Genomic DNA, 12,969 nt, shown 5'->3' on the forward strand with positions numbered 1-12,969 from the left:
ACCATTAGAGCAAAGCCCAAGGGTTTTCAACATCCTCTGCACCAAACAGGAGAAAAGATCACAGATCCTTTTGTTAGGAAGAAAAGATCCCTGAGCAGAGGTCTTGGGGGTTGGGTTTTTGTCCTGCTTCTGCTTCCAGGCTCTTCTTACATTGGGTTACAGCTAATGAGCGGCTTAGTCTCAGTAATAGCTGAGATTCCTCTTAACAATAATTCACACATTTGAAAGATATAACTATTACTGTGGCCAGAACACACACTTTAATTATTTATTGTTTCTTAGCGTGTAGCATAGCCATTAGGGGGTAACAGTTAGAATGTTTGTGGGTTTAATTTTTAAAAATTATCTTAGATGTGTGCACATGCTATAATCCCCAATTAAATGAACTGCAACTGGGAAATTGGGTTGATTGGATGTGCAGGAAATGGCACTCAGTATTCCCATTGCCAACTTATCCGCATTCTAGCTAAATGAGTAGTAGGAAAAATAGAGACCCGTCATGAGTTGGTCTTGCCAAATTAAACATAAGAAACTAAGGTTCTGCTGGCCGTAGTTTGAATTTACCCTGGTTCTGTGTGTTTTTTAGGAGAAGAATGGGAAGTGGTAAGGGTGAAGGGGAGGGGGGACTATTATTATAGCAAATATTTATTAAGAACATGCTAATGTGCCAGGTACCATGACTCAAATTTGCCACGCATTGTCTCTCTGCCCTGGAACTAGGCACAGTGATTCTCAAAGAGTAAATCAAACTAACATTTTTACATAACATTTGTGGTGATTTGAAGCCAAATCCATCCAATGTATTTACCGATTACTTCCAGAAAACAGGACTGGAGGGAAAGGACCCCTAAATATTTGGTGTTTAGAAGCATCAAGAGAAGTAGAAACAGTACAGATGTAGGGCACTTGCCTTACATGCAGTTGAACTGGATTCGAACCTTCTTACCCATGTGCTCCAGTGAGCCCCACCAGGAGTGATCCCTCAGTGCAGAGTCACGAGTAAGCTCTCAGTCAGGACTGGTTCCAATACCTACCTCCCAGCTTCCTTGCCCCCCAAACCCGAAAAGCATGAAGAAAAGGTGGAACAGGGTGCCAAGCTCTCCAGTTTGCAAAGTATACTTAGTATTTGGATTTTATGCAATTATGGCAAATTCTGACTTATATGCTTTCGCTGAATTGTAATTGTTTCTAATTCATATCAATTTTATGTCTTTATGGAAAGATAGCACAGTGGGTAGGGCGTTTGCCTTGCATGTAGCTGACCCGGGTTCTATTCCTCTGTCCCTCTCAGAGAGGCCAGCAAGCTACCGAGAGTGTCTCACCTGCATGGCAGAGCCTGGCAAGCTACCCATGGCGTATTCGATGTGCCAAAAACAGTAACAACAAATCTCACAGTGGAGACGTTATTGGTGCCCAATCAAGCAAATTGATGAATAACGGGACAACAGTGCCACAGTGATTATGTCATTAAGATGTAAGATTTTCCCCTTTCCCAAGCATTAAAATTCCCAAGCGTAAAAAGATGTCTATCTTTGCAGAGTCACTGCCTTAGTCCTCCCAGTTGTATGTTGAAGTGGTTATACACTTGAAAATGGTTGTTACGTTAGTGGAACAAGACGATGGCCCAGCTTTTATTTGTGCCAAGCAGCAAATCCCGAGTTTCATCAAAGGAGACTGTTACTGATTCATAAACAATAAGGATTTTCTATAATAGAAATGCAGCTGGTGGCTGTGGGAGATCATCTTTAATCCCTATAATGAGTCCAGTACCTGTCACAACATTTTATGATTACTTGGGTTTAATTTTAATGACATTGCTAACCTGATACACACAGAACATAGAGGTCCACATCTAATTAATACAGTGAACCCCTGTACAACAGGAGAGTTAGGGGTGCAAGCCCTCATGTAGGATAAAGGTCAGATATAATTTATAGTCAGTTCCTATTATCTACACATTCTGCATTTGCAGAGACAATCAGGTTGGAGTCATGAATTGAATCCACTATTGTATCGGTGAAGATGGAACACTTGGTGAAATGTGTGACCGTTGCTAAGGCAAAGTGGGAACCTGAAGTCGCAGTGATGGGTTAATGGGAGCTTCTGGCAAAGCCAGTTTTCTGGGTCTATTTTTCGATTGTGTTGTGAAAGAAGTCCTTTCCTCTTTCAGGTCGCCGCTTTGTCTCTCATCTCAGCAGTGTGGCATACCTGGAGATCCTGCGCTGCTCTCCCACTCAGAAGCCACAGTCAGGGCTCACTTGGAAACTGGTAGTTCCAAGGAGCCAAATAGGAAATTTTCCAGAGAGAATTTTCAGATAAGACTGAACAAATCCTTGACAATAATAACAACGACTAGGAAAACTGAGAAAGAGAAATAACGCTTCTTAAATGGCCAAAGGACACTAGAGCAAAGTCCGGGCAGGACGGGCAAGAGAATAGGACACCAAAGACCCATAACAAAATAAAGATGGGTGCCAGTTGGTTAAAGCAAGACGCTTCCCCGTAGAAGCGTCCATGGGTACACATTTATGTGTCCACCACTAGCCTCTCTGTCACAGGTCAGGTGATCTGAAGTTGAAGGGGTGGGGGAGGTTGCAAGATGGCTATTTAGGCTCTACGCCTGTGAAGGGGATGAGGCTGAGGAGATGCTGAGAGTCATGAGAGCATCTCATAGCCTTGCCTTACCAGGTGAAAGTTGTCCTGTGTCCAGCAGAAAAGACTGACAGGACACACCATCTCACTCGTTACCAGACCCCGGCTGCCCTGGAGAATCTGTGAGCGGGAACAGGGAAGGCAACTCTTTACCATTGAAGCCTACTGATGTCAACCCAAACGTTTGCCTGACAACATATTCTGAGAAACAGCCCGCCATGGAGTCGTGCAGGCTGTGCACCCACTGGAGCTTCTGTAGCAGCCATACTAGTGCTTTCTTTTCTGGTGTCAGGATCATCCCCGTGCCTCCCACGTGCAGGGCGCAGGGGGCATCTCCCAGACCCACAGCCCCTTCTTGAAGGGAGAGCATAGAAGGTGCTTTTCTCTGCAGGCCATTGTCAGTACTTTCTGGCACTTATTTGCCTTGCAATCAGTCAATCTGAGTTTGATCTCCAGCACCACAGTCAATGCAATCGGCTTCCTAGTTAATATGGAATAGTTTTTTCTTTCCATTTTTTTTAGGTATCAGGATTTCCAATGCTATGAATGATAGCTTAATGCAGATATCACTCCAATATCAAAACCACCTCCAGAGAACCTGCTTCCCATCATTGATGTCTCCAAGGACCCTTCGCACTACCCCTCTCATCCACTTCCAGGTAAGCTCAGGTCTGTCGACCCACTCCCTAGTTCTGTTACCTTTGGCCATTCGTTGCTACCTGACTATGTTCAATATGGAATGGTTTTATTTTGAGTTCTCTCAGCAAACAAAAAGGTATTACTTTATCAGTAAAGAATTCCATGCATGTCGTGTGGAACTTGAAATTACTATTAGGATTTCCATGGATGCTCACATAGTCAATATTGTATTTCTGGACTGGCTGAAATGAAAGAGACTTATTTCTTCAACCCATGAACATCTATTATATACCTATTGCATGGCAGTCTCTGGAAATAGGAATTAAAATGTTTTCCCCATAACCCTTTTTTAAAAAATTTCCCCAATAAACTTTGGAGATGTATATTCTAGTGGGAAACAAAGTAGTACACTGGAAGGAATTGCAGAGTTAAGGATTTAGAAGAATGATAGAACATGTTCCATTATGGAAACAGCTGGTAGATTATTTGACCGAGGCACAGATTACATTAAAGGAAGAATTAGCAGGTAGAACCAGAAAGAAATATATGTTCGGGGGTCATTTCTGCTGCTGCTAAGGGGACCAGAGAGTGCTGGGGATTGAACTGGGATCACACTCATGCAAGACAAGCACCGTAATCCCTGGACTCTCTCTATGGGTCTGTAGTTTTCAGTCCCACCCTCTGGGTCAGTTCCTCAGGGAACGGTTGAAAGAGTTGGGTGTCTTTAGCCATCTGTGGTATAAACCTGTTCAAGATTTTGTAAGTGAACAGGTCTGCTTTGACTTGATATTAATACATAAGGAAAAGATAGGGTTGGATGCAAGTCCCAGCCATATTACTGTTACATCTCTGTGCTTGGAGACTAGAATACTGGCTCTGAGAAGGAACATTCTATCTCCCTGTCATAAAGAACCCTTAGCAACCCCGTGCTTCCAGTCACGGAGTAGAGGAGTAGAGACCAGAGAGTCTTTAACTATTCCTGCTGCCAATAAACTAGTCTTGGGAGGCTGAGGAAGAAAAGCCAGTAGCACACTTAAGACTTTGACCATGGCATGCGTAGCGTATCGAAAGTCCATCTCTGAGAATGTGGGGAAGCGCATGATTTTTACAGGTAAAGACTTTCTGTGTTTATTTTCCCAAGGAGACTCAAACTCCCTCTCCCTTCACTATCTTTTTAATACTCCTAATGGATATAACACTAATCACCTATGTTGATGCTATAGGACATGGCTAATTGTATTATGAAACTAAACCCCTGGCTGCCATACACAGCTCTCATGATATCTGAGTTAACTTTCACTAAGGCGTATATTGTACATAAGGTGAACTATTTCGATACCATCAAAAAGTATACTTTGGGGACTAGAGATAAAACTCAACGGTGGGGCGCATATCTATTTCATAATGACATGAGACATTTTTGTAGCTGGTTTGAGAATATGACTCCAAACAAGGTCATATTCTCAAATTGCATTTGATTGCGCTTTCTCTCTAAGTATCTTTGAAGATGGTTCAGTCTTTTTCTTTTTCTTTTTCAATGTAATTGAAGAACTTTGATTTACCAAGTATTGATAGTTGAGTTCTAGGCATATAATATTTCTCTCTTTTCTTTTTTTCTTCTTCTTGCTTTTTGGATCACACCCAGCAATACTCAGTGAGTTACTCTTGGCTCTGCACTCAGGAATCATTCCTGGTGGTGCTTAGGGAACTATATTGGATGTTGGGGATCGAAACTTGGTCACTTGCATGCAAGGCAAACACCCTATTTGTACTATAGCTCCGGCCTCAAGGCAGATAATATTTCAATACCAATTCCACTACCAGTGTCAATCTTTCTCCAACTATGTTTTTCATATTTTCTCCCCATCGTCTTCCTTTTCATCTTGCTACTTACTTGCTGCAAAACTTGCTTCATTTATTTAATGGAATATCCAGTATTCTGGATTTGCTATTGCTTCCTTGTCATGTAATTTAATCTGTTCATTGGTCCTTTATTCTCTCTATATTCTGTAACTTGAATTTGATTCTTAGAGGCTTCATTACAGTCACATTCAAGTGTTTAGAAAAGTGATATATCTTGGATGCTGTTGTGGTCAATACCATCATGACTTTGAAGCAGTTCAAACAATGATTTCAACTCTTAGTACTTTCTAATTTAATGGCACTTGGACACTTTCCCTCCAAATGTGGAACTGTTTTTAATGGAAAGCCTGTGTTCTCATTAAAATGTTGACAGTGGTGGTTATATGTGAGGCAAACAAATAGCTGATTTAATCCATATGTCACATCAAATATTGTATAGCAATAAAAAAACAAGATGTTCTGTCAGTTGTTAATAAAATGCAACAAAATGCCATGGGAAATCATCTTTGAAAAATTTTTCAAATTTTATTTTTGGGGTTTTGGGGCCATACTTAATGGTGCTCAGGGCTTACTCCTGGCTTTGCTCAGGGGTCACTCCTGGAGGTGCTCAGGGGACTCTATGCAATGCTGGGGATCAAACTGAGGTCAGCCATCTGCAAGGCAAGTATCTTGCTCTCAGTGCTATCTCTCTGGTTCCAAAGCATAGATTTTTTTTTCCAGTGCTGGGGATCAAATCTAGATCTCATGCATGCAAGGCACACCTCTATCACAAATCTTTCATTTATTTGCTGTATCTTTCATTCATTATTGGTTCATTCTTTGCCTCTCTGGAGATCCAGACTGTTGTGCTATCTGATGCATGTGGTGGCTCTGAGGTTTGAACTTGCAGCTTTGTGCCTGTCCAGCACCGGAGCCATCTGGCAGGGTCCCTGCAAATGATCAGAATTCTGGTATGTGAGAAAAAAATAAGTGAAGAGTACTATAAGATGATAAGAAAATAGCTGAGGGCTGGAGTGACAGCACAGTGGGGAGGGCTTTTGCCTTGCACGCAGCTGACCCAGGTTCGATTCCCAGCATCCCATATGGTCCCCTGAGCACCGCCAGGAGTAAGGCCTGAGTGCATGAGCCAGGAGTAACCCCTCTGCATCGCCGGGTGTGACCCCCCAAAAAAAAGAATAAAAAAGAAAATAGCTGAAGAGGCTGGGGAGATCGCTCACAGGCTGGAGTGCCTGCCCCTAGTTCACTCCCCTCACCACACGCCCTGACACACGCACGTGCCATGCCTAGGCCTGTAGTTCCCAGCACCCCGGCCCATAGCATCACTGAGCACCAACACTAAGCCATCAGGCCTAAACGGTCAACTTAATATTGTCAGGAGTGGGTCCCTGAGCCCCCTGGGCTTGGAGAGGAGAGCACTTTCACCCCCAACCAACCCCTTCATTCCTTGAGCCTCCCCCCTTCCCCAAGCCCGAGGCCCCCCCCACCCGTCGACTTGCCCAAATAGCTGAGAAATTTTTAGGATTCTGAGGATGATTCAGTGTACTTTTAAGAGTTTTATAGAATTTTTATTGATGTCTAGTTTGTTTGAAAATTAAAATTTACTTTCTATACCTTTCAGAGTACATTACTCTCATCCTACAATAACTAGTTATTTTTTAAATTGAGAATTCATTATTCTATGTGATGATGCCATATACATTTAGCGTACCTTACTACTTAGCTGATTTGCCTCAAGTTTAGTTTAATCAGATTTTACATATTGTCTTTAAACTATTTAATACTACATTTTTATCATATGTTTTTAATTTAATTTTACAAATATGCATTGATCCCGATATAATATTAAGTGTGGGATACATGCTTTGGGGGATATAAAAATGAGCCTGAATTTAACATCCTCTTTGTTCCAGAGCTTATATTCTATTGCTCTGATTAGGACATTATAGGTATTCCATTGTTTCATTGTTTAACTCAAATAATTAACACATCGTAGTCTGGCATTAAAAGGAAGAACAAATCCAATTGGAAAGGCCTTAAAAAATAACAGAAAAGAAGACAAAACAGGACTAATTACCTCAAAAAACCAAGCCGTATGGCTATTTGGCTATTTTTTTTTTTGATACTCATTTCTTTTAGTGAATATGAGAAGTAGCGTCTATTAGAAGTGACCTCCTAAATCATAGATTGACGTAAGAATTTAGTTACTTTGCAGTTAATAAAGGATAGAGGTCTTTTTTTGAAATGTCAGTGAGTCCAGCTTTTAAAACTTAAGAAAAAATTGAGGGTCAGATAGTACAGGGCTTGCTAAGCCCTGAGCACCACCAGATGTGGCTTCAAACACTAAAAGCAATTTTTTCCCCCATAGCCAAGAGATGTTCATGAGTTACTCAGTGGATCTGCTCTCAGGAATCACTCTTGGTGAGCTTTGGGGGACCATATGGCATGCCAGGAATCAAACCTGGGTCAGCCGTGTCAAAGCAAGCAACCTGCCCACTGTACTAATCTCTCCAACCCTCAAACACTGAAAACAAACTAACAAAACCACCCTTAAGCCAGAGAGATGGCACAGCAGGTGGGCCGTTTGCCTTTTACTCAGTTCACCTGGGTTTGATCCCAGCACCACAGAGTTCCCTGAGCACAAAACAAGAAATAAGCCCTGAGATAAGCCAGTATGCCCCTACCCCTGAAAAATAAACTTTAAAAAGGATTGCTACATAATAATACTTGAATAGGGACATAATCTAGGGGTGAGTTTCAGCATCCACTTTTTAGAACAAGAAACAACATTGCCTGAAAAATCTCCTTTGTCCCCATAAGCTCCAAGTAATTCTGGGTGTGACCCCAAATGCAAAAGAAAAGAAAAGTAAATAAATGAATGAATACAATTCCTAGTTTAGATTTCTTCTTCCTTCCTTCCTTCCTTCCTTCCTTCCTTCCTTCCTTCCTTCCTTCCTTCCTTCCTTCCTTCCTTCCTTCCTTCCTTCCTTCGTTCCTTCCTTCCTTCCTTCCGTTCTCCCTCCCTCCCTCCCTCCCTCCCTCCCTCCCTCCCTCTCTCTCTCTTCCTTCCTTCCTTCCTTCCTTCCTTCCTTCCTTCCTTCCTTCCTTCCTTCCTTCCTTCCTTCCTTCCTTCCTTCCTTCCTTCCTTCCTTCCTTCCTTCTTTCTTTCTTTCTTTCTTTCTTTCTTTCTTTCTTTCTTTCTTTCTTTCTTTCTTTCTTTCTTTCTTTCTTTCTTTCCTTTCTTTTTCTTTCTTTCTTCCTTCCTTTTTTCCTTCCTTCCTTCTTCCCTCTCACTCTCCCTCATCCCTTCCTTCCTTCTTCCCTCTCACCCTCCCTCATCCCTTCCTTCCTTCCTCCTTCCCTCTCACCTATCTTCCTTCTTCCTCCTTCCTTCCTTCCTTCCTTCCTTCCTTCCTTCCTTCCTTCCTTCCTTCCTTCCTTCCTTCCTTCCTTCCTTCCTTCCTTTTCTTTCTTTCTTTTTTTAAACAGGGCGTTCACCTTTCACACGGCTGACCCGAGTTCAATTCCTCCGCCCCTCTCGGAGAGCCAGGCAAGCTACCGAGAGTATCGTGCCTGCACGGCAGAGCCTGGCAAGCTACCCGTGCGTACTGGATATGCCAAAAACAGTAACAATAAGTCTCTCAATGAGAGACATTACTGGTGTCCGCTCGATTGATGAACAACGGGATGACAGTGACAGTGACAGGAGGAGTACACATACATGGCAGTGCTCAGGGCTGACACCTGACTCTGTGCTCAGGTATCACTCCTGGCAGGGATCAGGGGATTATATGAGCTATCAGGATTGAATCAGTGTTGGCGTGTGCAAGGAAGCATCCTACCCACTGTACTATCTCTCCCTAATTTAGATCTTTTGTATGAATTCCCATTTGGTCCAAGTTAAAGAGACTTGTAGAAAACAGTTTAGGTTGCTAAATTTATTCTTTTGGGGAGTGGGGGTTGTTTGGGTTGCACTGATGGGTGTTTAGGGCCCACTCCTGGTTCTGCATTCAAGAATCACTCTTGGCAGTGTTTGGGGGACCATATGTGATGCCAGGAGGTCAAAACAGAATTGGCTGCATGCAAATCAAACACCTTACCTCCTGTACTATCTCTCTCACCCATGGGTTCCTAAAATTGAAAGGCATCTTAACTTAGCTGCCTTAGCAAATAATTTCACTCATCATAATATTTGGGATGGAATCCTGATGTTCAGAGTGCTAAATGATTTGTTCAATTTTACTTGGTGTGATCAGAGTGATGGAACCTTTGTCTACTCCATTTATACAATGTGTAATATACACATTTGTGTGCATTATTTACAGATTGATGACTGACTTAAAATATATATTTTGTTATCTGTCATCTATACACTAGAAGATCTGCTCATGTAAACTGGAAACGTTGCAGATTCCACCTTAGAAAGGAGTGATCACGTCATGGAGTTTCCTTTAGAAAAATACTTTATACCCTCTAAGAAATGATCAAAAACAAATATGATGAATGAAACTCTTAAGTGGTAGGAGAAGTACATAAATGTATGTGTAATTTTGAAAAGCATGGTTCCATTAGCCTGGATTTCAGTCCCACTTATTCATCTTTCTCTCTCTCTTTTTCCCCTGTGAGACTGTCACACTAATAGTTATGTCTCAAACTCAATTATTTTAAAAATAGAAAATGACTTCACACTGAACTGCCAGCGGTTTTCCATTTGAAGAATGAAATAGTCCAACTGCAAATCCAGCTTAAGTCTCATCGCTGTAATTCATGAAGCAAATAGTTTAGACTGAAAAAAAATAATTCAGACTAAAAGCTTAGCTATTTGGACGACACAGATACGTTTGGTTGACTAATCTGCGTTTTATTCTGTGGTTCTAGCATGTGATTTACTCTGAAGTCATAATTTATCTACAAGTGTCAGCAATTCCAAATCAATTTTGCTTTCAACTGTTGCTCATTTAAAACAGTTCCTCAGCCTATTTCTGACCATTGTCCCCTTCTGAAATTGTTTCCTCCCTCTGCTTCCTCCTTTCTCCCTTCCTACCAGATGATCCCCAAGTCTTGCATCATGGGCCCCATTCACAGGAGTGCAATATCATGTAAATATTCCTTGAATATCCTGGAGGCCTACAGGGGAGTCAAGTGGGAAATGGAGGCCTCAAGTTGAGAAATGCTGATCTCAATCATTACTAGTTGTGATTTGCAGGTAAAATGTCACCTTGGTTTGAGAAGCATCTAAATCAAGCCCTTCAAAAAAGAACTTTAAAGGGGCCGAGGAAGTAGTATGGGAAGAATCATTTGCCTGGTATCCCAGGGACCCTGGTCGAAATCACACCTGAGCACTGACTCAGGAATAGCCTCCAAGCACCTCCCAGCACGAGCCCAAGCCCCGTCCCCATCCCAGAGAAGAGGGCCTTCTAACACAAATTCTGTCTCACTCTCTAGTTTTTCCATTTTGTTGTTGCTATAATAGTAAACACCTTTATCACATAAACAGAGGAGGATAGGGGGCTAGAGTGATAGCACAGCGGGTAGGGCGTTTGCCTTGCATGCGGCCAACCCGGGTTCGATTCCCAGCATCCTATATGGTCCCCTGAGCACCGCCAGGGGTAATTCCTGAGTGCAGAGCCAGGAGTGACTCGAGTATGGCCGGGTGTGACCCAAAAAGCAAAACAAAACAAAACAAAACAAAAACCACCCAAAAAAACAAAAAAACAAAAAACAGACGAGGATAGGATTTATTTGCCTTGATTTAATTTTCAAATGTTGATACTTTATAGATCTTATGAATGCAACTTTGGGGAAGGGTGTTTGGATCACAGCTGGTTCTGCTCAGGACTTACCCTACTCTGTGCTCAGGGGATCACTCTTGCTGGTGCTTGTGGGACCGTGTGTGGTGCTAGGGATTGAACCTTGGTCGGAGGCTTGCAAGGCAAGTGCCTTACCCCCCACTACCTCTCTTGCCCAAATATGTGAAAATTTTTTAACTGGGAAAAATGTCTAGGGTTAAATGAACATAGGGATTAAAAAAATTAAATATCTTAGATGCTGTGATTTACAATATTGTTCACGATAGGGTTTCACATATATAATGTCCCAACACCACGACCTCCCCTCAAACTCCCTATCTCTGGTCCCTGCTTTGTTTTTAAAACTGAGAGCTTAATATTTTGGAATAATCTTCCATGTTAATAGAGCACAGTCTATCAGTTAAACTTCTATAACTTTTTGCTTTGCCATTTTTTTGAGGTAGGGTGATGTACAATACCATTCATTATACTTTTCACACAATCATCATTCCAATGCCACATGCATCACCACAGTGGCTGCCTCCCTCCATCAGTGTCCCAAGGGTCCCTCCTGGGTGCCCTCCCATGTTAACACTGTTCTCTAGACAAAAATCTCCAGTTCTGATTTTTTTTTTTTTAATTGAAGCACGGTTTCAACGTTTTCATTCTTTGTCATAGTCATGTGATTCTTTACGTTATGCTAGGCACTGCAGCCTTCTAGGAATTAGACACAAGCATGAAGATCCTGCTTTAAGAAACAAGAACAGGGGCTGGAGCAATGGTACATCGGAAAGGGAGATTGCCTTGCACGCGGCTGATCAGTGTTTGATTCCCAGGACCACATATGGTCCCCTGAGCCCTACTAGAAGTGATCCCTAAGCTCAGAGCTGGGATTAAGTTCTGAGCACCGCTGGGTGTGACTCAAAACACACACACACACACACACACACACATACACACACCACTGGGTGTGACTCAAAAACCACACACACACACATACACACACCGCTGGGTGTGACTCAAAAACCACACACACACACACACACACACACACATACACACACCTCAAAAGAAAGAAAGGAAATAAGAACAGGGTATAGAGATAGCTCAAACGGTTGAAGAACATACATTAGGCTGCACACTTAATCCCCAGCACTGCCTGAGCTCCCAACCACCATGTGTGGGCCTGGTGCTCCCAGCACCACCGAGTCTGACCAGAGTTGTGTCACCAGAACAAACACCTGCACCAGTATTGGCGGGAATGGCTCCCAGAACCCCACGGGGACTGTGTGGGCAGACATGCTTCTTCCCCCAAAAGGAAAGAACCCCTGGCCGCCTGCTCTCATGTTCCTGCACGGCACCTCCTCCTCAGGCTGTAGCGACGAACCTCCCATCTGTTGACTGAGCATCCCTGGGAGTGACCCGTCCTTGGGAAACTCCTCAACAACCATGAACTTAGACATCATAGCTTTTCCTCTGAACCTTGCTGATCTTAGTTTTACCCTCTGTAATTTGGGAATAATAGGGCCTAATTTGTATGGTTTTTTTTCTTCATGATTTCATGTTGAAAGTCCCTGTGACATAATACGAATTCAAGGACTCTTCCCCCTAAGAATCAGTACTAAGGGGCCAGGAATGTGTGTAAGTGGTAAAGTACATGTTTTGCGTGCATGAGACCTGGATTTCATCCCCCAGAAAGGAAAAAAAAAGGCTCTACATATTATTTATTTCTTGAGAAGCTGATTATTCCTAGGCAGATGCTGGAGAGAAGACATAAAATCCTCCTAAAATCCTTCCTTTTATAGAATAAGGCCAGGGGAGGTAAGGTTAAGACACTCGCCTGTGCATGACTGCAGCTGCCACCGTGATTCAAATCCTGGCACCACATATGGTACGTCGAGCAGTACAGGTGTGGCCAAAAACAGTTAAATAATAAGCCCACTGGGTGCACTTTACTTCCCATGTTTTGCCGTACTCTAAGCACATTTTTATTTTCTCAACTTTCTATTTGTGTTTTATTTGTGCTACA

The sequence above is a fragment of the Sorex araneus genome, chromosome 7, assembly GCF_027595985.1.
Source record: "Sorex araneus isolate mSorAra2 chromosome 7, mSorAra2.pri, whole genome shotgun sequence".
NCBI lineage: Eukaryota > Metazoa > Chordata > Mammalia > Eulipotyphla > Soricidae > Sorex > Sorex araneus.